The sequence below is a fragment of the Phyllobates terribilis genome, unplaced genomic scaffold (genome assembly GCF_046119375.1).
Source record: "Phyllobates terribilis strain yellow unplaced genomic scaffold, ASM4611937v1 Scaffold_8__6_contigs__length_399053987, whole genome shotgun sequence".
In the NCBI taxonomy this organism is placed as follows: Eukaryota; Metazoa; Chordata; class Amphibia; order Anura; family Dendrobatidae; genus Phyllobates; species Phyllobates terribilis.
This window is the reverse complement of record NW_027362768.1, coordinates 253428644-253453639: the sequence shown is the minus strand read 5'-3', so window position 1 is coordinate 253453639 and position 24996 is coordinate 253428644. Positions and strand designations below refer to the sequence as shown.

The 24996-nt window shown below is 45.3% G+C and overlaps 1 long non-coding RNA gene across 2 annotated transcripts in view; it reads right to left on the bottom strand.

Annotated features, from left to right (window-relative positions):
• Positions 1–24996, bottom strand: part of LOC141156501 (uncharacterized) — a 178800-nt gene that overhangs the window by 125815 nt on the left and 27989 nt on the right. The window contains exon 1 of one of the 2 annotated variants that reach the window (XR_012247646.1): positions 19778–19884. The exons of the other annotated variant lie outside the window; for it this stretch is intronic. This is a non-coding gene — a long non-coding RNA (uncharacterized lncRNA). Of the gene's footprint in view, positions 1–19777; positions 19885–24996 lie in introns of those variants that run through there. 2 annotated transcript variants of the gene reach the window in all.

Sequence of the window (24996 nt, the reverse complement as noted above, 5' to 3'; positions counted from 1 at the left end):
CCGGATTCACGCTCTAAGGGTGTATCCATAGCCATACACAAATCGTTGGCTTACACTTTCATGGATTCTCTCATTGTTGATCAAGGCAGATATGTGTTTTTAAAACTTAAAATAGCGGAATCAATATATACAATAGCAAATTGGTACCTCCCTAACAAAGATCAGATCCCCACATGTAGGTCCTTTTTAACATCCCTCTCTGAATTTGCAGAAGGTATTCTGATTGCAGGTGGAGACTTTAACTTCACGTGGAATCCCGCGCTAGATTCATCCTCAGGAAGGGGTGTTGTCCCCTCGAGAAGGCTCCGATCACTGAAGCGGGCCATCCACGCCCTCAGATTGACAGACGTTTGGCGAATCTTAAATCCTCAGGGTAAGGACTACACATATTTTTCTCCTGCGCATGGTTCATATAGTCGCATTGATTTCTTCCTGTTGAGTCATCACGCTCTTTCTTTAAACCCATCTGCCACAATAGGCGACATGTTGTGGTCTGATCATCCTCCAATTTTTCTATCCCTATCTATTCCTTCCTCTGTCCGACGTTCGTGGACATGGAAAATGAATGATCACCTTCTCAAGGATAGTATCTGCATGACAGAATTAAAAGATTCTATTGATTCTTTTATGCAAATTCACAAAACAGATCAGACCTCAACTCCTCTGCAATGGGAAACTCTAAAATGTGTCATGAGAGGCGTGTTGATTAAGCATGGTTCAAGACTCAAAAAAGAAAGAACACAGAGGGTGGATGACCTGTTGAGACAGATACACATATCGCACAAACATACATTGTCGCCTAATATACTTGCAGAACTATCAAAAAAAAGGAATGATCTTAAGATCTTGCTTGAGCAAAAATATCTGAGACACAGGGAGCAAACTAAAAGTTTTTTCTATGAATCGTCGGATAAATGTGGACGGGCACTCTCAAGATTGCTTCATCCTCGTTCTGTGGCAACATACGTTCCATATATCAAGAAACAGAATGGGGAGGATGTCCACAACCCTACAGAAATTATCGAGATATTTCGCTCATACTATGAGAAGTTATATAATATTAAAGGGCAATATTCTGATCTCTCTCCCTGCGAACTAACTGCCCGAATCAAAGAGTATATACAGGATACTTCTTTACCATCTTTATCTAGACAGGTCTCTGGGGAATTGGAAAAAGACATCACGGAGGAGGAGGTCAATCTTGCTATTCAATCTACTCCATCTGGTAACAGTCCTGGCCCAGACGGATTTACCCCAGCATTCTATAAGTCCTTTAAAACTCAACTATCCCCTTTTATGCATAAAACCTTTAATTCACTAAATGATAAGACATGTTTTGTCCCCCAGTCATTGGAAGCTCATATTAGTATCCTTCCTAAACAGGGTAAAGATCTTACAAATACGGCTAATTATAGACCCATATCATTAATAAACGTAGACATTAAAATACTCTCCAAAATTCTAGCTGAAAGACTGGCCCCATTGTTACCCTCCCTTATAAACACGGATCAAGTAGGATTTATTCAGGGCCGAGAGGCAAGAGATAACACCATTAAGACCATGTTGCTAATCTCTAAAGCTAAAAGCAACTCTGTACCTATGGGCCTTTTATCTGTTGATGCAGAGAAGGCCTTTGATAGGGTTCATTGGCAATTTATGAAGTGTTATGCACACGCCCGGGCTGAGCGGCGTGTGCGTGTGATTGTAGTGATTCCACTGGACCATGAACCGGAGAGTGCCTGGAGGGGCGTGACTAAGTATCTGGCCGATCCGACCAAGATGGCATGACGGCATACGACGCCAGTGCACCAGGGAGAAACCGGGCAGAGGGACCAGGTGCTACGCCAGGTCAAACTCCGGACATGGGGGTTGACCCACACAGGGATTACTGGATCAGGCTGGTTAGGCTGGCGCACAGACTGGAGGGTATAGGCAGGCACGACTGGTGGATATAAGCAAACACGGCAGGTATGCAGATGGGTGGATACAGGCGAGTATGCAGGCAGGGAGGTACTGGCCGAAAGGACGGGCTGGAGCACAGAAAGGTTAAGACCCAGTACAGACTGGGTCACAGAACCGCAGATGCGGTAGACAACCACAGCAGAGAGGGAACGCCCGAAGCGGTGGGCAAGAACAGAGCAGGACGGGGCTGCAGGAGCAGCGAGCACAAGCAGGGCAGGACAGGACTGCCGGAGCAGCGGGCAGAAGCAGGGCAGGACAGGACTGCCGGAGCAGCGGGCAGAAGCAGGGCAGGACAGGACTGCCGGAGCAGCGGGCAGAAGCAGGGCAGGACAGGACTGCCGGAGCAGCGGGCAGAAGCAGGGCAGGACAGGACTGCCGGAGCAGCGGGCAGAAGCAGGGCAGGACAGGACTGCCAGAGCAGCGGGCAGAAGCAGGGCAGGACAGGACTGCCGGAGCAGCGGGCAGAAGCAGGGCAGGACAGGACTGCCGGAGCAGCGGGCAGAAGCAGGGCAGGACAGGACTGCCGGAGCAGCGGGCAGAAGCAGGGCAGGACAGGACTGCCGGAGCAGCGGGCAGAAGCAGGGCAGGACAGGACTGCCGGAGCAGCGGGCAGAAGCAGGGCAGGACAGGACTGCCGGAGCAGTGGGCAGAAGCAGGGCAGGCTAGAACCGCCGGAGCGGTAAGCAAAGGAGTCAGAGCAGACTAGAACCGCCGGAGCGGTGAGCAAAGGAGACAGAGCAGACTAGAACCGCCGGAGCGGTGAGCAAAGGAGTCAGAGCAGGCTAGGCTGAGTAGGGGGGACAGGGCTCTGTTCACACGGAACAGACAGGAAGGGAAAGGCAGAGCCAGACACCCACAGGGTACTAGCAGAGAAGTAGCGAGTGGACCACAAACTCACAAACGGGAGTACAGAGACAACAAGCAGGAGTTAGGTACGAGTTCAGACTCTGCAGAAAAAGGAAGGGAACGGACATAGAGGCAAAACAGGTAAAGGATAGGAGAGAGTTCAGACTGGAACTGAGTGTACGGAGGAGACCGACACTGCAGCGGAATACAGGAGCGGGTCTGGGAATACGGCCCCCAGAGAGGCAGGACGAACAGGCAAGGTGCGTGTTCAGACAAGATACAGGAGCAGGTCTAGGTAATCGGCCCCTAGAAGGCAGGAGGAACAGGCTAGGAGCGTGTTCAGACAGGTCAGACAAGATACAGGAACGGGTCTAGGTAATCGGCCCCTAGAAGGCAGGAGGAACAGGCTAGGAGCGTGTTCAGACAGGCCTGGAAATACAGCCTCCAGGATAGGCAGACAAGAGAACACAGAACGGGACCTGGCACCTTCAGAGTGCAAGCACACACTGAAAGAAACACTATGCTCAGGCAGGGATAGATGGAAGCAGCTGAGCTATATACCAGGTGACAGACAGCAATAGGCTGAGGACGCACAAGGGGTGTGACCCACAGCAGGTACAAAAAGCAGGAAGTGATCGGGCGCCGCCCTTAAGCAGCAGAAACAGACACAAACAGACAGCATGGAGGGAAGCCAGAGAGACATTCTGGACAGGAGATCAAGTGCGCTCTCTTGCACAGTGGGAGATGGACCACTATGCAAGGACGCCGCCAGGTATGTTACAGTACCCCCCCCCTTACGCCCCCTCTTCTTCAGGCCTGCCAGAATCTTCCGCAGGGAATTCGAGGGCCAATTCTTCACTTCGAAGAGATCACTTCCCCTGTCCACCGGAAAAACTGGTCTCCTCTGGGTAGCTAGGATGCTACCTCCCATCCAGCCACCCTTAGCAACAGACGAAACGGGTGGAGTACCAGGAACAGCACACAAGGAAGTCTCTCTCCACATATTTTCAGGTGGCACCCCAGAGGGTACAGGAGACAACTGGAAGTCCTCCACCGGGTTGGAGGGGGACAGAGACTTGGGGGTAATCTCTGCTTCGAGGTACATCTTGTCAAGCTCACAGGAAGAAATAGACGGGTTATCAGGTACATAATGAGGAAAAGTCACTGTCTCTTTGTTTTCTGGTGGTACCCCGGAGGATTCAGGAAACAACTGGAGGTCCTCCGCCGGGTCAGAAGAGTGCAGAGGCTCAGAGAAAACATCTGCTTCAGAGTACACTAGGTCGGACTCACTGGACGAAGCAGGCGAGGTATCGGGTACCGAGTATAGGAAAGTCTCTGTCCATTCTCCACCAGGTGGCACCCCGAAGGGTTCTGGAGACAACTGGCGGTCCTCCGCCTGGTCAGAGGGGTGTAGAGACTCACGGGTAACCTCTGCTTCAGAGTACACTAGGTCGGACTCACTGGACGAAGCAAGCGAGGTATCAGATCCAGGATATAGGAAAGTCTCTGTCCATTTACCACCAGGTGGCACCCCGAAGGGTTCTGGAGACAACTGGAGGTCCTCCGCCTGGTCAGAGGAGTGTAGAGACTTGGGAGTAACCACTGCTTCAGAGTACACTAGGTTGGACTCACTGGACGAAGCGAGCGAGGTATCAGGTACAGAGTATAGGAGAGTCTCTGTCCTTTCGCTACCAGGTAGCACCCCGAAGGGTTCAGGAGACAACTGGAGGTCCTCCGCCTGGTCGGAGGGGTGTAGAGACTCGGGAGTAACCTCTGCTTCGGAGTACACTAGGTTGGACTCACTGGACGAAGCGAGCGAGGTATCAGGTACAGAGTATAGGAGAGTCTCTATCCTTTCGCTACCAGGTAGCACCCCGAAGGGTTCAGGAGACAACTGGAGGTCCTCCGCCTGGTCGGAGGGGTGTAGAGACTCGGGGGTAACTACCACTTTGGGGTACCCATTGTCAGGCTCACAGGACGAAGCGGACAAAGTATCGAGTACCGGGTGTAGAGAATTCTCTCTCCATTTGTCATCGAGTGGTATCCCGGAGGATTCAGGAGGCAACAGGGGGTCCTCTGCCAGGTAGTAGAGGTGCACAGACTCTGAGGTAACCACAGCTTTGGAGCATCCTTGGACATGCACGCCGGTTAAAGTGGGTGAAGCATCTGATGCCGGGTGCAGGAAGTTCTCCTGTGTGGAGTCTGGATGGGCAGAAGTCTCTTCGGGCAGGAGAACTGGTGCACTACCCACGCACATTACCCGTTGGGGCTTCTCCGGGATACAGGGAGATGAAGCTTCAGTAGGGACTTCAAGGTTGGGGTCAGGAGGTCTCAGGGAGGACAGACCCTGGCGTGACGGCTTGCCTCTACGTCTAGCACGTCTGGACTGCCTCTTGAGGTTGGGAGAAGTATTCTGGAAAGCGTAGTCACCCTGTGAGGATTCTGGGTGGGCAGTAGTCTCATTGGGCTGGAGGACTATTGCGCTACCCACACACATTACCCATTGGGGCTGCTCCGGGATATTGGGAAGTGAAGCTTCAGCAGGAGCCTCCGGGTTAGGATCATCGAAGACCATTAGAAAGGCCACCAGGAAGGCCATTAGGTCCAGGAGGATCGGATCCTGTGTTTCATATAGGGGGTTGATCCATTCCAAGGCATCACCCGCCAGGTAAGACATAATGAATGCCACCTTAACCCGATCGGTGGGAAAACATAGAGGGTAGAACTTGAAGTGTAGCATGCATTGCTCCACAAATGCACGACTTTGTCTAGGATCCCCATAATAACGTAGCGGATCCGCGGGACGAGAGCAGATAGATCCATCTGGACGGGTGAGTAATTCGCCTGGAACTCAGCTAAAGGAAAAAAAAAATATTTATTTATTTATTTTAATGCATGTATTCGCTGGAAAACTTCTCAGAGAGCGAAGGCCGTGGGGCTCAACGGGAACCATGGCCTGAGCATGCTGTTATGCACACGCCCGGGCTGAGCGGCGTGTGCGTGTGATTGTAGTGATTCCACTGGACCATGAACCGGAGAGTGCCTGGAGGGGCGTGACTAATTATCTGGCCGATCCGACCAAGATGGCACGACGGCATACGACGCCAGTGCACCAGGGAGAAACCGGGCAGAGGGACCAGGTGCTACTCCAGGTCAAACTCCGGACACGGGGGTTGACCCACACAGGGATTACTGGATCAGGCTGGTTAGGCTGGCGCACAGACTGGAGGGTATAGGCAGGCACGACTGGTGGATATAAGCAAACACGGCAGGTATGCAGATGGGTGGATACAGGCGAGTATGCAGGCAGGGAGGTACTGGCCGAAAGGACGGGCTGGAGCACAGAAAGGTTAAGACCCAGTACAGACTGGGTCACAGAACCGCAGATGCGGTAGACAACCACAGCAGAGAGGGAACGCCCGAAGCGGTGGGCAAGAACAGAGCAGGACGGGGCTGCAGGAGCAGCGAGCACAAGCAGGGCAGGACAGGACTGCCGGAGCAGCGGGCAGAAGCAGGGCAGGACAGGACTGCCAGAGCAGCGGGCAGAAGCAGGGCAGGACAGGACTGCCGGAGCAGCGGGCAGAAGCAGGGCAGGACAGGACTGCCGGAGCAGCGGGCAGAAGCAGGGCAGGACAGGACTGCCGGAGCAGCGGGCAGAACAGGACTGCCGGAGCAGCGGGCAGAAGCAGGGCAGGACAGGACTGCCGGAGCAGCGGGCAGAAGCAGGGCAGGACAGGACTGCCGGAGCAGCGGGCAGAAGCAGGGCAGGACAGGACTGCCGGAGCAGCGGGCAGAAGCAGGGCAGGACAGGACTGCCGGAGCAGTGGGCAGAAGCAGGGCAGGCTAGAACCGCCGGAGCGGTAAGCAAAGGAGTCAGAGCAGACTAGAACCGCCGGAGCGGTGAGCAAAGGAGACAGAGCAGACTAGAACCGCCGGAGCGGTGAGCAAAGGAGTCAGAGCAGGCTAGGCTGAGTAGGGGGGACAGGGCTCTGTTCACACGGAACAGACAGGAAGGGAAAGGCAGAGCCAGACACCCACAGGGTACTAGCAGAGAAGTAGCGAGTGGACCACAAACTCACAAACGGGAGTACAGAGACAACAAGCAGGAGTTAGGTACGAGTTCAGACTCTGCAGAAAAAGGAAGGGAACGGACATAGAGGCAAAACAGGTAAAGGATAGGAGAGAGTTCAGACTGGAACTGAGTGTACGGAGGAGACCGACACTGCAGCGGAATACAGGAGCGGGTCTGGGAATACGGCCCCCAGAGAGGCAGGACGAACAGGCAAGGTGCGTGTTCAGACAGGACAGACAAGATACAGGAGCAGGTCTAGGTAATCGGCCCCTAGAAGGCAGGAGGAACAGGCTAGGAGCGTGTTCAGACAGGTCAGACAAGATACAGGAACGGGTCTAGGTAATCGGCCCCTAGAAGGCAGGAGGAACAGGCTAGGAGCGTGTTCAGACAGGCCTGGAAATACAGCCTCCAGGATAGGCAGACAAGAGAACACAGAACGGGACCTGGCACCTTCAGAGTGCAAGCACACACTGAAAGAAACACTATGCTCAGGCAGGGATAGATGGAAGCAGCTGAGCTATATACCAGGTGACAGACAGCAATAGGCTGAGGACGCACAAGGGGTGTGACCCACAGCAGGTACAAAAAGCAGGAAGTGATCGGGCGCCGCCCTTAAGCAGCAGAAACAGACACAAACAGACAGCATGGAGGGAAGCCAGAGAGACATTCTGGACAGGAGATCAAGTGCGCGCTCTTGCACAGTGGGAGATGGACCACTATGCAAGGACGCCGCCAGGTATGTTACATGAAGGAAGCACTAAGCCAAATAGGCATTGGACCACGATTTTTACAGTTGATTTTCTCCTTGTATACAGGTCCTACTGCCAGAGTTAGGGTTAATGGAACCCTGTCCTCACCCTTTAAGATACAAAATGGGACTAGACAGGGGTGCCCTCTGTCCCCCCTTCTGTACGTGATAGTGATGGAACACCTGGCCAACGCTATAAGGAAAAATAGTAGTATTCAAGGGGTTAAAATAGGTTCAAGGACTTATAAGACAGCATTATATGCAGATGATCTCCTCCTCTATGTATCTCAACCTCAGACATCTCTTCCTTCCTTAATGAAGGAGTTTGACAGATTTGGGTTCCTGAGTAATTTCAAAGTTAATTACTCAAAATCGGAGGCATTAAACGTGTCATTGCCACAGGGAGAGGTTAAACAGGTAATGGACAACTTCCCTTTTAAGTGGAAATCGGAGGCGATAAAATACTTGGGAGTGCTCGTTTCTTCTGATTTGTCAAAAATGTATGCGCTAAACTACCAGTCTCTCTTGGACCGTACATGTAAAGATTTACTAAATTACAGTAAACTGAGAATGTCCTGGTTTGGCAAAATGAATGCTGTAAAAATGGATATACTTCCCCGTTTTTTATACATTTTTCAAACTGTCCCTATCTCTCCCCCATGCAGCTTTTTCAGCAGATTACGTACAGCATTAACTAGGTTTGTGTGGGGTAGGGGTAGACCTAGGATAAGTATGCAGACTTTAAATCGCCCTAAAGCCGCTGGTGGAGCTGGATTTCCGAATTTTAAAACATACTTTCAAGCCTCTGCTTTGGGCCGCCTTCTAGACTGGCAGTATAATTCTTTGACAAAGCAATGGGTCACTGTTGAGCAGGAGGGAGTAGTTGTTCCTTTGAAGCACCTTCCTTGGCTCTTCGCCTCAGATGTTTTCTCAATTGGAGGTTTATCTGAATTGACCAGGGGTACAATTAAAATTTGGCATGCAATTATGAAAAAACACTTTTCCTCTAGTACAATCAGCCCTCTTATGCCATTATTCTCCAATCCCTCCTTCCCTCCTGGATATTTGAGGGATTCTTTCATGGGATGGAGAGCTAGGGAGGATGTTCGCCTTCTGCAGATATTCTAAAATGGTAGATTTCTGTCATTCAATACAATACAAGATAGGTATCCATCTAGAAAACTCCAGTGGTTGGAATATCTACAGTTACAATCGTTTCTATCGTCTAGGGGGGCAGCGCCCCTATTCCAGTGTACACCATCTTCCTTTGAGAGACTGTTTTTGCAGGGATCTCCTCCCAACCATGTAATATCCATGCTTTATAATTGTCTGATAGGGGTAAATATCTCAGAAAAGCTTAATTTTCAACATAAGTGGGAACAGGAATTAGGACATGTCATACCCACGTCAGACTGGGAAAAAGGTTTCTTGTTTACGCACAAAATGTCAGGTGCGAATTATGCGCAGGAGAAAAATTTCAAAATTATGGCAAGATGGTATCGGTATCCTGTGAAACTCCACTCCATATTTCCGGCAACTTCAGACATGTGTTGGCGATGTGGAGTGGAAAAGGGATCTATGCTCCACATTTGGTGGGAATGTAGTCGGATCAAACCTCTGTGGGAAAAAATATTCTCCAACTATAACCTAATCACTGGAAATAGGGTTGAGAATTGCCCTGAGATAGCCCTACTTTCCATTCTGCCTTCATCGATTAGATCCCAAAAAAAAGATATTTTGAGATTTTGTTTAACAGCAGCTCGTGCGGTGATTCCACGTTATTGGAAGTCACCTCAAATCCCCCCAATCTCAGAGTGGTACAATGAAATGGCTAATATCTGCAGAATGGAGGAGCTTTCTGCTGATTTCAATGATTGTGCGGATAAATTCATGAAGATTTGGAGTGTTTGGATATTGTTCCAAGACTCGTCGGAGTTCCACGGGCTATTTGGGTAGGGACTGATGAATAGGCGAATTGGATCCGGATTAGTGCTGGAGATGATCAGAAAAACTAAAATGGAACCTTAGCTCAGACCCCCCTGCCCCGTTCCCATTCCTTTAACCCTTCTCTCCTTTCCTATTTTCACTTTCTTATTACTTCTTCTCCTGCTCTCCCTCCCCTTTTTTTTTTTTTTTCTTCTTTCTTCTTTCTTTTTCTTCTGTTTTTGTATTGTTGATATTTGATATATGTTCCTGGTTCCATTGTTGGAACAGATAAAAGTAAGCTTATACTGCTGGATAAAGGTGCTTCAGTCTTATAAGAAAAATAGTAAATATGTGAATATACAATGTTCTGACCGTCGAGACTGAGCACTGGCTTCTACTGATGTTCATTTTGTATGTTTATGCCTTTTCTCATTTCAATAAAAAGAGATTATACTAAAAACAATACGTGTGAACATAGCCCAAGGTGTGGAGGAGTATTTTTGGCCTTGGTTATTTATTTTGCCTTATATACAAGTCATTACCCTGGAAAGGATGTTCCTTAATATATTTCCCAGGAAAATCCATTTTGGTTTTGTTTTTGTACGTTTTATTGTGAATCCGTAAAAGTGGCGTAATACTCTGACAACGTTGTTGACAGCAGTGACCTGGGAGTCAGAAATGCTTCCAGGGGTCTTCCCCATGCTGTTCCCATGTCATTTGAGCACTGTTCCCATCGATTTGAGCAATTTTTAGGCCCTCTGCAGTCCGCCGGGGTGAGCCGCCGGAAAAATGCTCAAGTTTCCCATAGACGTACATTGGGCTCGTTGCTCGGGTCGAGCACCCTAGTATTCCAATATGCTCGACCCGAGCAACGAGTACCCGAGCATTTTAGTGCTCGCTCATCACTGATAATAATATTTTCATTTATATAGCGCTGTCCCTATTGGGGCTCACAATCTACATTCCCTATTAGTATGTCTTTAGAGTGTGGGAGGAAACCCGAGAACCCGGGGGAAACCCACGCAAACACGGGGAGAAGGCTTTTGAGCACCATGTATAATTTCATATAAACATTAACCATCAAACATCAATGGACTATTTTTTGGACTTTTCAGTACCAACATTATTATATATAAACAATCAAATGAATAAGATATACTAAATTGGTATTTAAATATTCTTTTATCCTGCTTAATTTCCTTCACCAAGTTACACGATTAACACTGCACTGCACAACCTTCATCATCCATGTAGTTTTCACATTAACAGAAATCCCTATAAATTTCACTACATCTTGAAAATTAGACACTTACCGCCTTTTCAATTAAATAAATTTGCATCTTATGGCATATCACTCGTCCTTTTCACACACTTATAGGTTTTAAACTGTTATCACAATTATGCTATTTATCGTTAGCAGCATAGACGTTATTAATCACAATTTTTAGCACTATGTGATTCTCACGTCATTATAATGGTTATTTCTTAATCTTTTAAGGAAAATAGATAATTATATTATTTATATTTATTTTGAATTATTGCACTTTTAGATATCTATTTCATCACTAAAGATCAACTCAAATTCCCTTAGGATACGTGTCAGCTCACAGTAATATAGACATTACATCTCTGGTTATTGGGTGTGCACATGTGCAAGCTGCTGGCACATCGAGGTTCGGAAACCGTGGTCTTTAATGTCAGCCACGCCTCCCCACCGCCCCTTAGGGCGTGGTGATTGCGTCACTGAACATGTCACTGCGGCTCCGAATTCTCCTGTGTGATGAGGCCGGCTCAGCAGGCGCATGCCATACACCAATGACGCCATACATCCAGCGTTATCTTATTGGCTCCTTCAGACTTTTATATTCAATCTGTTTTATTAAACACCAATTAAACATCAATTAAGCATTAATTATTAATCATTTTACTTTTTGCTAATCAAGAAAATATATTGTATGAGATTTTGAAGAAAATATAACAAAATAGAAATATAGAAAAATGTCCAAATTTCATATTGGGTCACTTTTTTTTAAATATCAATTCAAATGGTAATATATTGAACCAAATAATGTTGTAAGATAACTGCTTATAAGAAAAACATATATGCTGAGGAAAATTCAATATTGTATCTGAAAATCCCATATAAAAAGAAGAAAGAAAAGGATAGAGAAAAGGCAAAGGGTCAACAGGGGGGAAGGGGAGGTCCTTATACCTGTGTGACTAATTATGGACACAATCACTGGTATCTGTTGAAACTATTAGAATAGGTTATGAAAATCAGGTGAGTCCTGGAACAAAATCCATCTGCTCCAAACCCTTCTAAATTTATCATTGGTTCCATTACATTCTGCAGACAACTCCTCCATTCTACATAGAGATTCACCATTTCCTTATACCAATCTAGGGGTTAGTTTTTTTTTTTAAGTTTCCAAAACCGTGAAATTACCGTCCGTGCCGCTGTTAAGCAAAATCAAAGTAGATCCTCCTTTTGTGTACCTATTGAGGAAGGAAGGATTGACAGAAGGGCTATTTGAGGAGATCCCAATACTCTGTTTCCAGTGATACGTTGGTAATTATCAAATACCTTCTCCCAAAATGGTTTAATTTTAGAACAGTCCCACCATATATCAATCGTAGAACCAACTTCACTTTCACAACTCCAACATATTTCCGAAACTGTAAGGAACATTGCAAGTAGTTTAGATGGGTAGTTATACCATCGTATAAGTATTTTACAGTTCTTTTCTTGTGCAGTCCCTGCATTAGAAAGCTTATGTGTGAAGAACCCTTTTGCCCACTCAAGAGGGGATAAACTAACCCCCAAATCCCTCTCCCATGCTCGCTGAAATGCCAGTTTCTCTGTTCCCTCCCCTCTGCCCAATCCCTCATATATCACAGAGATAGCACGATTAGGACCACTTTCCTAAAGGAACATGTTTTCAAAGAAGGTGTAGTTTGAGAATGAATTTGCGTTAGGGTTGTGTGCTGCTAGAAAGGATCGCATTTGCAGATGTTCTAACCACCTGATTTTAATATTTGGTGATTTTGATTGTAAAGATACAAAAGTAGGTATCATGCCAACAATCGGGTGTCCTCCACTGCCCTCCGACCGAGGAAAGATCCGTGCAAATATCCGGGTAGAAAGGAAGGGTTATAAAATTTTGATGTGAGAGGGCTAATAGTTCTACTTGGAAACATCTTTTTCCTCAGAGAGTGCCATGTTTTAAGTGTTTCCCTAGTTAGATTGCTTTCGGCCAAGGTCACTGATTCTTCTTGGCACCATGGTAAATGTCGTAAAGGGACTTCTGAGCACTCCTGTTCCACTCCCACCATCCTTAACGCAGCAGCCAGGATTATATTCCTCGCCAACCGCTACACCGATGCCTCTTCCCTGTGCCAGTCATTGCATTGGTTACCCATCCAATATAGAGTTCAATTTAAACTTATCACGCTTACCCACAAAGCGCTCCATGCTTCAGTACCCCCCTACATCTCCTCCCTTGTCTCAGTCTACCACCCTCCACGTGCCCTCCATTCTGCCAGTGACTTAAAACTAAAATCCTCCATAATCCGAACTTCCCACTCCCATCTCCAAGATTTCTCGCGTGCTGCGCCAATTCTTTGGAATGCACTACCCAGGACAGTTCGATTAATTCCCAATACCCACAGTTTCAAGCAGACCCTAAAAACCCATTTCTTTAGACTGGTGTATCGCCTCCACACACTATCTGTCCATCCCAATTTTCCCCCATATTAAAATCTTCTTCATTTTCAGGTTCATACCAACCATGCACATAATAGCCTCGGTCAGGACTGCACACATACTGCCAGGCGACCAGTCCATGTATTATTTATCCTACTTAGTATATCAAGGCTGCATTATACAATATATGTTCATTCTACCTTTTGTGTCTCCCCCATTTCCTCATAGACTGTAAGCTTGCGAGCAGGGCCCTCACTCCTTTCGATATGAAATATGCTTATTCTGTATTGTCTGTATAAGTCCCCCCTAAAATTTGTAAAGTGCTGCGGAATATGTTGGCGCTATAAAAATAAAAAATTATTATTATTATTATTATTATTATTGTTTAGAGTCTGCATAGAAGTGCCAATCTAAAATCCTCATCAAGGCAAAAGCATGAAAGTATCTATGGAAATTCGGAAGGCCCGCTCCACCTAATGATTTGTGACGTGAGAAAACCCGTATGTTTATATGGGGTTTAATCTTTCCCCAAATGAATTTGATTAAAGCTGACCTTAGTTTGTGAAAGAAGCTATGAGGTGGATAGATCGGTACTGTTTCAAAAATATATAAACAACGGGGCAATATATCCATTTTGATAGCATTCATTCTTCCAAACCAAGATAGCTTCAGTTTGCCATATTTCAATAAATCTCCATATGTTCTGTGTAATAAAGATTGATGATTGAGCTCAAAAAAATTGTTAGGGAGGGTCTGAGGGGATATGAACCCCTAAATATCTCAATGATTTTCTCTGCCATTTAAATGGAAATTTAGTCATAACTTGTGAGATTTCAGTTTGTGGAAGAGATATATTCAAGGCTTCTGTTTTAGAATAATTGACTTTAAAATTACTAACTGCTCCAAACCTATCAAATTCTTTTAGGATCATTGGGAATGATATTTGTGGTTAGGATATGTAAAGAAGCAAATCGTCTGCATACAGAGCTGCTTTATAAGATTTAGCTCTCACTTTGTATCCATGAATATTACTATTGTTTCTGAGGGCATTGGCCAAATTCTCCATTACCCCTACATATAACAATGGGGACAAGGGGCACTCTAGTCTGGTTCCATTGTTAATTGCAAATGGGGCAGAAAGAGAATTGTTTACTCTTACCCGTGCCGTTGGGCTTTTATATAAGGCTATTATTTTCTGTAGGTAATAAGGGCCCAAGCATATCTGTTTTAAGGCTTCCTCCATAAACCCCCAGTGAACTCTAATCTAAAGCCTTTTCTGCGTCTATAGATAGAAGACCTAATGGAGTAGAGACACTTCTTGCGTTGGAGATATTGAGTAGTGTCTTAATGGTATTGTCCCTATCCTCTCGTCCTTTGACGAAGTCTACCTGATCATTGTCTACTATAGAGGGGAGTAAAGGAGCTAACCTGTCAGCCAGTATTTTTGAAAATAGTTTAATATCTATATTTAATAAAGAGATTGGCCTAAAGCTAGCAATTATTGAGGGGTCTGGCTTGGGAAGTACCCTGATGTGTTCCTCTAGAGACAGGGGGACAAATCCAGTGTTTCTATCAATTGCATTAAAGGTTTTAGCCATTATTGGAGAGAGTTGCTCTCTAAACTGTTTGTATAATGCCGGTGTAAAGCCATCTGGGCCCGGGCATTTATTTGACGGGGAGGCCCGTATCGCAGAGTCAATTTCATCTATGGATATCACCTCTTCCAGAGCTTCCACCATTGAATTGCTCAACATAGGCAGAGGTGTTTCCTGGATATATTCTTTAATCTTATTGGATCGGTCTAAGGGGGACATGTCTGCAAATTGATTCTTAATGTTATATAAGTTCTCATAGCAAGTACCGAAAAAGATCTACAATTTTTTGGGGATTATGTTCATCCCTGCCCTCTTTCCGCTTAACATTTGGGATAAATGTAGCTGTCATACGTGGGTGGAGCAATTTGGCCAATGGTCTCCCGCATTTATCTGAATAATCGTAGAAGAAACGTTTTGATTTTTCCCTGGATTGCAAATATTTTTTGTCTAAAATTTCTTTTAATTCGTCTCTTTTCTTTGTCAAATCAACAAGAGTGGAGGCAGAGAGGTTTGGTTTATACAAAATTTCAAGGGAGTGAATATTGATTTAATAATTCTTCCATTTTCCGAGCCCTCTCTTTCTTTAACCTTGAGCCATGCTTTATCAGGATCCCTCTCATGACACATTTCAAAGTCTCCCACTGTAACGGGATTGAGGTTTGATCAGAAGCGTGAATTTGAATGAAAGAGTCGGTAGACTCCCTTAACTCTGATTCACACAGAACATCTTTGATTAGGTTATCATTCAATCTCCAAGTAAAAGAGCGTTGGTCTAGGGATGGAAGAGATATTGTCAGAAAAACCGGAGTGTGGTACACCCACAAAATATCTCTGATTGTGGTCTCGGGTTGCCAGGACCAAGCATGATGGCTCAAAAGAAAGAGGTCTATGCGGCTATATGAATTATGTATATGCAAAATATATGTGTAATCCTTACCCTGAGGGTTCATTATCTGCCAAACATCGGTCAGTCGGAGGGCGTGGAGGGCTCTTTTGAAAGATCAAAGCTGTCTCACTGGGACTGTTTCAATACCCGAAGAGGTATCTACTTTTGGGTTCATGGTAAAATTGAAGTCTCCTCCTGCAATCACTGTACCTTCTGAGAAATTAGACAATGCGGTTAAGAACCACCCCGAAAGAAGCTGGGCGAAACATGCGCGTCGAGGCAGAAGGCAGAAGCTACTCGCACTTCACATATACAGCGTTTCATCTCTCAGGTAAATAACCTTTTGGTTTTGGCCATCTATGTTTTAATCTTATGAGTGACTTATGACAATAGAAATCAATGACGAAGTGTTGGGCTTCTCATTCATAAAATCTTTGGCTATTCCCTACATGGTCAGTCTGATTACTTTGTTCTTATGCTCAGTGAGCTATTGATTCAAATCTTACTTTTCAAAGGGGGTGTACTCATTAATGCTGAGCACTGTATACTGCAACAAGCTGAAATTATAAAATTGCACAACCTGATTTTATTGATTGCTATGCCCACTCTCTAATTATCTTTTCTTTATTTTCTGCAATACTTTGCTATCATTTTTTTGTGACAAAAATAGAAAAAATAAAATGTATTAGTATTTTTTATTTGAATCATTTCATAGCAAATAATCTATTTAAATGCCTTGACGATCTTAATATCTACAAAGTAATGGGGAAAAAGACAGTAGGTCAAGGGGTTGCAGAAGCTCTCGTGGTAGGGAGGTGACTGCTGGGTATTTGCAGGCTGTAGGCTTTTCTGATAAGATCAGCTTTCAGGTTGCGTCTAAAGGTTCCAAATGTGGGAGACAATCGGATGTGTTGAGGCCCTGAATTCCATTGGATAGAGATGTCGGGAAAAAATCTTGGATGCGATTGGGTGAGGAAAGTACAAAAGAGAAAGAGAGGAGGCCTTATGAGAACCGTAGGTTACACGTGTAGAAGTATTGTGAGATTAGTTTGGAGATGTATGGAGGAGACAGATTATGAACAGCCTTGTAAATCATTGTTAGCAGTTTAAACTGGATTAAATGGGGAATTTGAAACCAGTGACAGGATGACATGGAGGAGAAGTGAGGGGAGAGCTGGAATAATTGGGAGGACACAGAGGAAAATATTGCAGTAGTTGAGGCAGGAGATGATGAGAGCATGTAACACTCTTTGCCGGCACCCCTGCATGGTTCCCCTTTCTTCTCCATGCAGCGACGCCAGCATACTCACCATCCTGGCCGTACGGCATGGTCCCCGGCGTGCTCCATGTCTTGTTGGCACCACAGTTCCCGGTGGCGTGGTCCCCTGCTTTTAAAGTGGCAGTGTGTGCACATAGTTAAATGCCCCCAGCCAATGGCTGTGAGGCATTTAGTATAAGAGTGCACCTGCAAGGTGGCTCCCAGCCAATAGCTGTGAGGCATCTTGTTTAAAAGGCACCCTCCCCAATAGGGAGGTGCCAAGCAACCAAGTATCATTAGGCAGTGTGTAGTCTACTAGTGAATTGTGAGGTCTCCTGGTGAGGTCAGTGTTCTGAATCCGAAGTCCCTGGTCCTTGTGTGGCCAGTCCTGAACCTATAGTCCCTGGTCCTTGTGCGTAGTCCTGAACCCTGAAGCCGCTCCGGCAGTACCTGAATCAGTATCCGAGATCTCTGTATTTGAACGTGTGCCTATCCGAGTATTCCATGTATCCACCATCTGTGACAGAGAGCTGTTCTCAGGCTACAGCCATTTTTGCTCTAGGTATAATAGGTTGAACATCTGGGACCTGGGAGACTTGTCCCTTTGGTAGCGCCAGAAGTGCACCCATTGAGCCCTGACTGCCAGGGTTACTCCCAAACATGCCATAATCTCTGCCTTCAGCTTGCCAAAATCCTTGGCATCCTGCAGGGCAAGGTCATAGTACGCTTTCTGCAGTTCCCAGTAAGGTATAGTACGGGCAGTTTCTTCCTGTCTGACCTCCTCTCGAAGATAGTCAGGAATGCCTCAACGTCGTCCTCCAGAGTCATTTTCTGCAAGGCCTCAAGCACTGTTCGCCTCACACGGGTACCGTCACTTTGGCTTGCGGGATATGCAGTCTCTCTGGCCCAGACAATTTCTGTCAGCAGAGTCATTTGCTGAAGATGCTCTTGCTGCTGCTGAAACTTCTGCTGCTGCAAGCTGCCCTGGAACAATTGCTTAATAAGCTCCTTCATGCTTTCAGATTGTGTTTGCAACACTGTAACTGCCTTTATACAGGATATTCAGATTTAAACTGGAATCACTTGTGCTATTTGGGACTGTGCCCACATTCAAACACCAATTGTAGAGGTTTATGCTCTCTGGTAGCTGCTTGAATACTCACAAGCACATGGTGATTATATCAAGACAGAATAAAGTTCATTGTCTTTCATAAACTTTACAACTCAAAACTAAAAACAGCCTTTCTTCAGCACAAATGAATAACAAAACAGTCCTTTCTCTGGGTAAGGCAAAGTAAATCAAAACGGTATTACCAATTTGGTATTATCAATTTGGTATTATAGGCACTTCTCAGTCTCTAGCATAGATGTTCCACCATTAACCCTTTCATGCAGCGGCCCTTTTCTGTTTTTGCACACTTGTTTTTTACTCCTCTTCTTCCCAGAGCCATAACTTTTTATTTTTTGGTCAATATGGCCGTGTAAGGGCTTATTTTTTGCAGAACGAGTTGTACTTTTGAACGACACCATTGCTTTTACCATATCGTGTACTGGAAAACGGGAAAAAAAATCCAAGTACGGTGAAATTGCAAAAAAAGCGCAATTACACAGTTTTTTTTTTTTACCATGTTCACTAAATGCAATAACTGACCTGTCATTATGATTCCCAAGGTCATTTCAAGTTCGTAGATACCAAATATGTATAGGTTCTTTTTTATTTAAGTGGTGAAAAAAAATCCAAAGTTTGTTTAAAGAAAAAAAAGTTGTAATTTTCCGAGACCCATAGCGTCTCCATTTTTCGGGATCTGGGGCTGGGCGAGGGCTTATTTTTTGCGCGCCGATGTTTTTATTGATACCATTTTGGATAGATACAATGTTTTGATTGCCCGTTATTGCATTTTATTGCAATGTTGCTGCGATCAAAAAATTCTGGCGTTTTGATTTTTTCTCGTTACGCCGTTTACCGACTGGATTAATTATTTTTATATATTGATAGATTGGTCGATTCTGAATGCGGCGATACCAAATATGTGTATATTTGTTTTTTTTATTATGGTTTTATTTTGAATGGGATGAAAGGGGGGTGATTCAAACTTTTATATTTTTTTTATATTTTTTAAAACTTTTTTTTTACTTTTTACTTGCTTCAATAGTCTCCATGGGAGACTAGAACCTGGGATCATTTCATTACCTGTGTTACACATAGCAAGGCTTCAGCCCTACTATGTGTAACAAAAGTACTCATCTGCAATGAACGCTGACTGGGGTCTCCTGCAAACCTGGGTTGTCATGCCAACCCATCGATGACCCGCGGTCATGTGACACAGGCGCTGATGGGCGGGACTAGTGACGTCCTTCCGCCTCGGCCATGTTAAATACTGCTGTTAGAGATTGACAGCGGCATTTAACATGTTAACAGCCAAGGGTGGATCGAGATTCCACCCACGGTTGCTAAGGGCAAATGACAGCTGATCAGATCAGCTGCATTGTCTCCAGAAAGGTGCAGGCTCATCGCCAGAGCCCGCATCAAAGGGTTAATGGTCTTTCTCCGGCTCCAGCACAACACACTCTGCTAAGCTGAACCAGCTGCCTGTTATTATGCCTGTAAGACCTGGACTGGAGTATCGGAGCGACCTTTCTCACTCAGGCTTTTTTGGTTGCTTTTTTGGTTGCTCCTAAATCCCAGACCCAAAATCCAGTCAAATAAAATCCCTCTCCGTAACCTAGCGGTATTGGTACAGACTTTACATTACTGAAGTCAGTGGCCTCCGTGACAAATACCTGCCATCCAGGACTTTACCTCCTGCTTAAGTACAACACCCAAGTTCCTGTTTTTGTAAGTTCACACTCAAGCTGTCTTCTGAGCACATAAAAAGGCTGGCACCTCTAACAGAGGAGGAGGAACTGACCAATCACAGCAGCATCCTCTCCTCACTAACACATAGGGAGCCTACAGAGTCCGAAAACTTTGCAGACACAGAGTGCAAGTCAGGACATAACCCTGACTCTGGGACAGCAAGACATCTCCCCTAATCAGGACTGTCTTGCTGAATGTAGGATGGTTGGGAAATATGGTTGAAGGTTACTTCCAATGAAAAAACTTCAGTACCTTCAGATCCTCATGTCAAGTACCTGTATGAAGCCTTTCATAGCCATTTGCGTTCCAGAACTTCTTCTACTTAATTCACTAACAGGAAATTGCTAAGAATTTTCTGCCATGTGAAAGTAATAATGCAGCGCTGTCAAGGCCACTAAATCTGCTAGATCCCATTACACTTCACCATTACTCTCTAATCCCTCTCACACTGCAGAGAGGAAAAGAGAGGCTGCGTGCTTAAATAGTGTCAATGCAGGGTTGGACTGGGGTGTTTGGGGTCCACAGGGGGAATTGACCCTAGGGGCCCACCCTACAGCTATATGCAAATACCTGTTAGCCGTTATTCCTGTTATAGTGGATCGTAGACTGTAAAACACAGGCGGCTCCTGCACATCTACTGTGCGCCAACATAACTGTGATGTACAATCATGGTAGTTTGCATTAAAGCGTTCTTTGATGAAAACAAATCATCACCGATCCACAGGTTAGGTAGGTAAGGTAGGTAACTTATTGATCGGTGGAATCCGAGCATTGGAAACCGCACCGATCGGAAGAATGGGGAATTTTTATCCCTTACAGGACACTTTTATCCCCATTTTAAAATGGAGCTGCAGGTGGGATGTCTGACCGGAGCTCCATTCATCCTCTTTGGTGGCTTCCAGAAAAAGCCAAGTGCAGCCCCTTAGGGAATGAATGGATCAGTGGTCGAGTCGTACATGTCGCTCCATACTTTTGGAGATAAAATTTGCACATTCTGCAGATCGGTGCAGGTCCCAGCAGTCGGACCCGCACCAATCAATAACTTATCCTTTGGCCACACTCACACATTCAGTATTTTACCTCAGTATTTGTAAGCCGAAACCAGGAGTGGGACAATCAGAGGAAAAGTATAATAGAAACACGTCACCATTTCTGTATTTATCACCCACTCCTGGTTTTGGATTACAAATACTGAGGTAAAATACTGACCAAATACTGAATGTGTAAACGGGCCCTTAGGATAGGTGATTACTTGTTTTTACCATAGAATACCTGTAAGTGCATATTTGCTACTGTGTAATAGTCACAGGACAGGGAGGGGTTAAACATCCAAGTATTTAATCTCTATTGGAAATCAAGAATCTTCCCCTTATTGATATCAAAGAGAACAAATGGCCCGCCATGCACAACACAATCCACTATACCAAGACCAATACCACCATATACAAGGGATAAATACCGCCACACCATGACCAGACCACATAGTGACCGAATACCACATACAGGCAATTAATACAGTCACACCATGACCAGACCACATATTAGATTCACATAGTGACTGAATAATACTGTCACACCATGACCAGACCAAGTATTACCACCACATAGTGATCGAATAATACCACATACAAGGAACAAATACCGCCATACCATGACCAGATCATATATTACCACCTCATAGTGACCGAATAATACAATACTGATCATTAATAAAAAACACAATACTAATAACACTAATTTTACCACTGGTGACATTGTACGCAAGAGCTCTGTATATAGTGTCAGTGTATAGATAATACAGTGATCACCAGTGACATTATACACTGGAGCTCTGTATATACTGTACAGGTAATACAGTGATCACCAGTGACATTATACACAGGAGCTCAGTATATAGTGTCAGTGTACAGGTAATACAGTGATCACTAGTGACATTATAGCATATATAGAGTACCTGTATATGCTGTAATACGGGTATATTCAGGTACTACAGTGACCACGTCCATACAGAATTATGGGCCCCATGTAATGGTCCTCCACACAGAATTATGGGCCCCATGTAATGGTCCTCCATACAGAATTATAGGCCTCATGTAAGGCTGCTCCATACAGGATTATGGGCCCCATGTAATGCTGCTCCATACAGGATTATGGGCCCCATGTAATGCCGTCCCATACAGAATTATGGGCCCCATGTAATGCCGCTCCATACAGAATTATGGGCCCCATGTAATGCCGCTCCATACAGAATTATGGGCCCCATGTAACGCCGCTCCATACAAAATCATGGGCCCCATGTAATGCCGCTCCATACAGTATATGGGCCCCATGTAATGTTGCTCCATACAGTATATGGGCCCCATGTAATGTTGCTCCATACAGTATATGGGCCCCATGTAATGCCGCTCCATGCAATATATGGGCCCCATGTTATCCCTGTAGTATATGGGCCCCATGTAATGTTGCTCCATGCAGTATATGGGCCCCATGTAATGTTGCTCCATGCAGTATACGGGTCCCATATAATGTTGCTCCATGCAGTATATGGGCCCCATGTAATGTTGCTCCGTACAGTATACGGGCCCCATGTAATGTTGCTCCATGCAGTATATGGGTCCCATGTTATCCCTGTAGTATATGGGCCCCATGTAATGTTGCTCCATGCAGTATATGGGCCCCATGTAATCTTGCTTCATGCAGTATATGGGCCCCATGTAATGTTGCGCCATGCAGTATACTGGGCCTCCATATGATGCTGAATACATAAAAAAATCAAATACTCAACTCTCCCGTTCCCTGCAGGTCCGGTATACTCAGTGTGTCATCTGACTCTGCAGTGCTCAGAGCAGAGGGCGGTAGTGAAGTCACCTCGCCCTGCCCTGAAACGTCAGAATCAGAAGAGGCTGACGTCACTGGAGCTGCAAGGAACGAGGAGAGGTATGTATTTGAGGAGGAGGGGGGGTTCTCGTTCTCCCTCCCGGGGGGGCTCTCCCTCCTCCGATCCCAGCACTGGCCTGGGTGCGCCGGCTAGTGCCGCTAGCCATGGTCATCGCTGCAGGTCAGGTCTGCGTGCATGCGTGCACGTGTCCCTGCCTCCTGCACTTTTAAAGGGCCCGCGTCCCTAAAAAATTTTTTTCTTCCTCTTCTCCTTTCTTCTTTCTCTGGGGCCCACCGGGCATTTCACTGGTACCCCGCCACGCCAGTCCACCCTGTGTCAATGTCTCTGTTCACATACAATTAAAGTCTTCCTTCAGACTTATAAGTTAGGACTATTGCCTAACGTATACCTCAGATGGATAGGCAACAGTAGCATATGTCGTCCAATAACCATTTAAAAAATATATATATATATATACAGTACAGACCAAAAGTTTGGACACACCTCATTTAAAGATTTTTCTGTATTTTCATGACTATGAAAATTGTACATTCACACTGAAGGCATCAAAACTATAAATTAACACATGTGGAATTATATACTTAACAAAAAAGTGTGAAACAACTGAAAATATGTCTTATATTCTAGGTTCTTCAAAGTAGCCACCTTTTGCTTTGATGACTGCTTTGCACACTCTTGGCATTCTCTTGATGAGCTTCAAGAGGTAGTCACCGGAAATGGTCTTCCAACAATCTTGAAGGAGTTCCCAGAGATGCTTAGCACTTGTTGGCCCTTTTGCCTTCACTCTGTGGTCCAGCTCACCCCAAACCATCTCGATTGGATTCAGATCTGGTGACTGTGGAGGCCAGGTCATCTGGAGTAGCACCCCATCACTCTCCTTCTTGGTCAAATAGCCCTTACACAGACTGGGGGTGTGTTTGGGGTCATTGTCCTGTTGAAAAATAAATGATGGTCTAACTAAACGCAAACCGGATGGAATAGCATGCCGCTGCAAGATGCTGTGGTAGCCATGCTGGTTCAGTATGCCTTCAATTTTGAATAAATCCCCAACAGTGTCACCAGCAAAGCACCCCCACACCATCACACCTCCTCCTCCATTCTTGGTGGGAACCAGGCATGTAGAGTCCATCCGTTCACCTTTTCTGCGTCGCACAAAGACATGGTGGTTGGAACCAAAGATCTCAAATTTGGACTCATCATACCAAAGCACAGTTTTCCATTGGTCTAATGTCCATTCCTTGTGTTCTTTAGCCCAAACAAGTCTCTTCTGCTTGTTGCCTATCCTTAGCAGTGGTTTCCTAGCAGCTATTTTACCATGAAGGCCTGCTGCACAAAGTCTCCTCTTAACAGTTGTTGTTGTAGAGATGTGTCTGCTGCTAGAACTCTGTGTGGCATTGACCTGGTCTCTAATCTGAGCTGCTGTTAACCTGCGATTTCTGAGGCTGGTGACTCGGATAAACTTATCCTCAGAAGCAGAGGTGACTCTTGGTCTTCCTTTCCTGGGGCGGTCCTCATGTGAGCCAGTTTCTTTGTAGCGCTTGATGGTTTTTTCAACTGCACTTGGGGACACTTTCAAAGTTTTCCCAATTTTTCGGACTGACTGACCTTCATTTCTTAAAGTAATGATAGCCACTCGTTTTTCTTTACTTAGCTGCTTTTTTCTTGCCATAATACAAATTCTAACAGTCTATTCAGTAGGACTATCAGCTGTGTATCCAACAGACTTCTGCACAACACAACTGATGGTACCAACCTCATTTATAAGGCAAGAAATCCCACTTATTAAACCTGACAGGGCACACCTGTGAAGTGAAAACCATTTCCGGTGACTACCTCTTGAAGCTCATCAAGAGAATGCCAAGAGTGTGCAAAGCAGTCATCAAAGGAAAAGGTGGCAACTTTGAAGAACCTAGAATATAAGACATATTTTTAGCTGTTTCACACTTTTTTGTTAAGTATATAATTCCACATGTGTTAATTCATCGTTTTGATGCCTTCAGTGTGAATGTACAATTTTCATAGTCATGAAAATACAGAAAAATCTTTAAATGAGAAGGTGTGTCCAAACTTTTGGTCTGTACTGTATATATAGAACATGATACACTTTTTTTGCGGGATACATTTATATTTATTCTACAGAAAATATTTAAAGACTACCTTAATGTATCTAAAATAAATTATATTTCTAAACCAGTGATTGGTACAATAATAGAAAGGTTTGTGTAGCATATAATCATTTCTGTC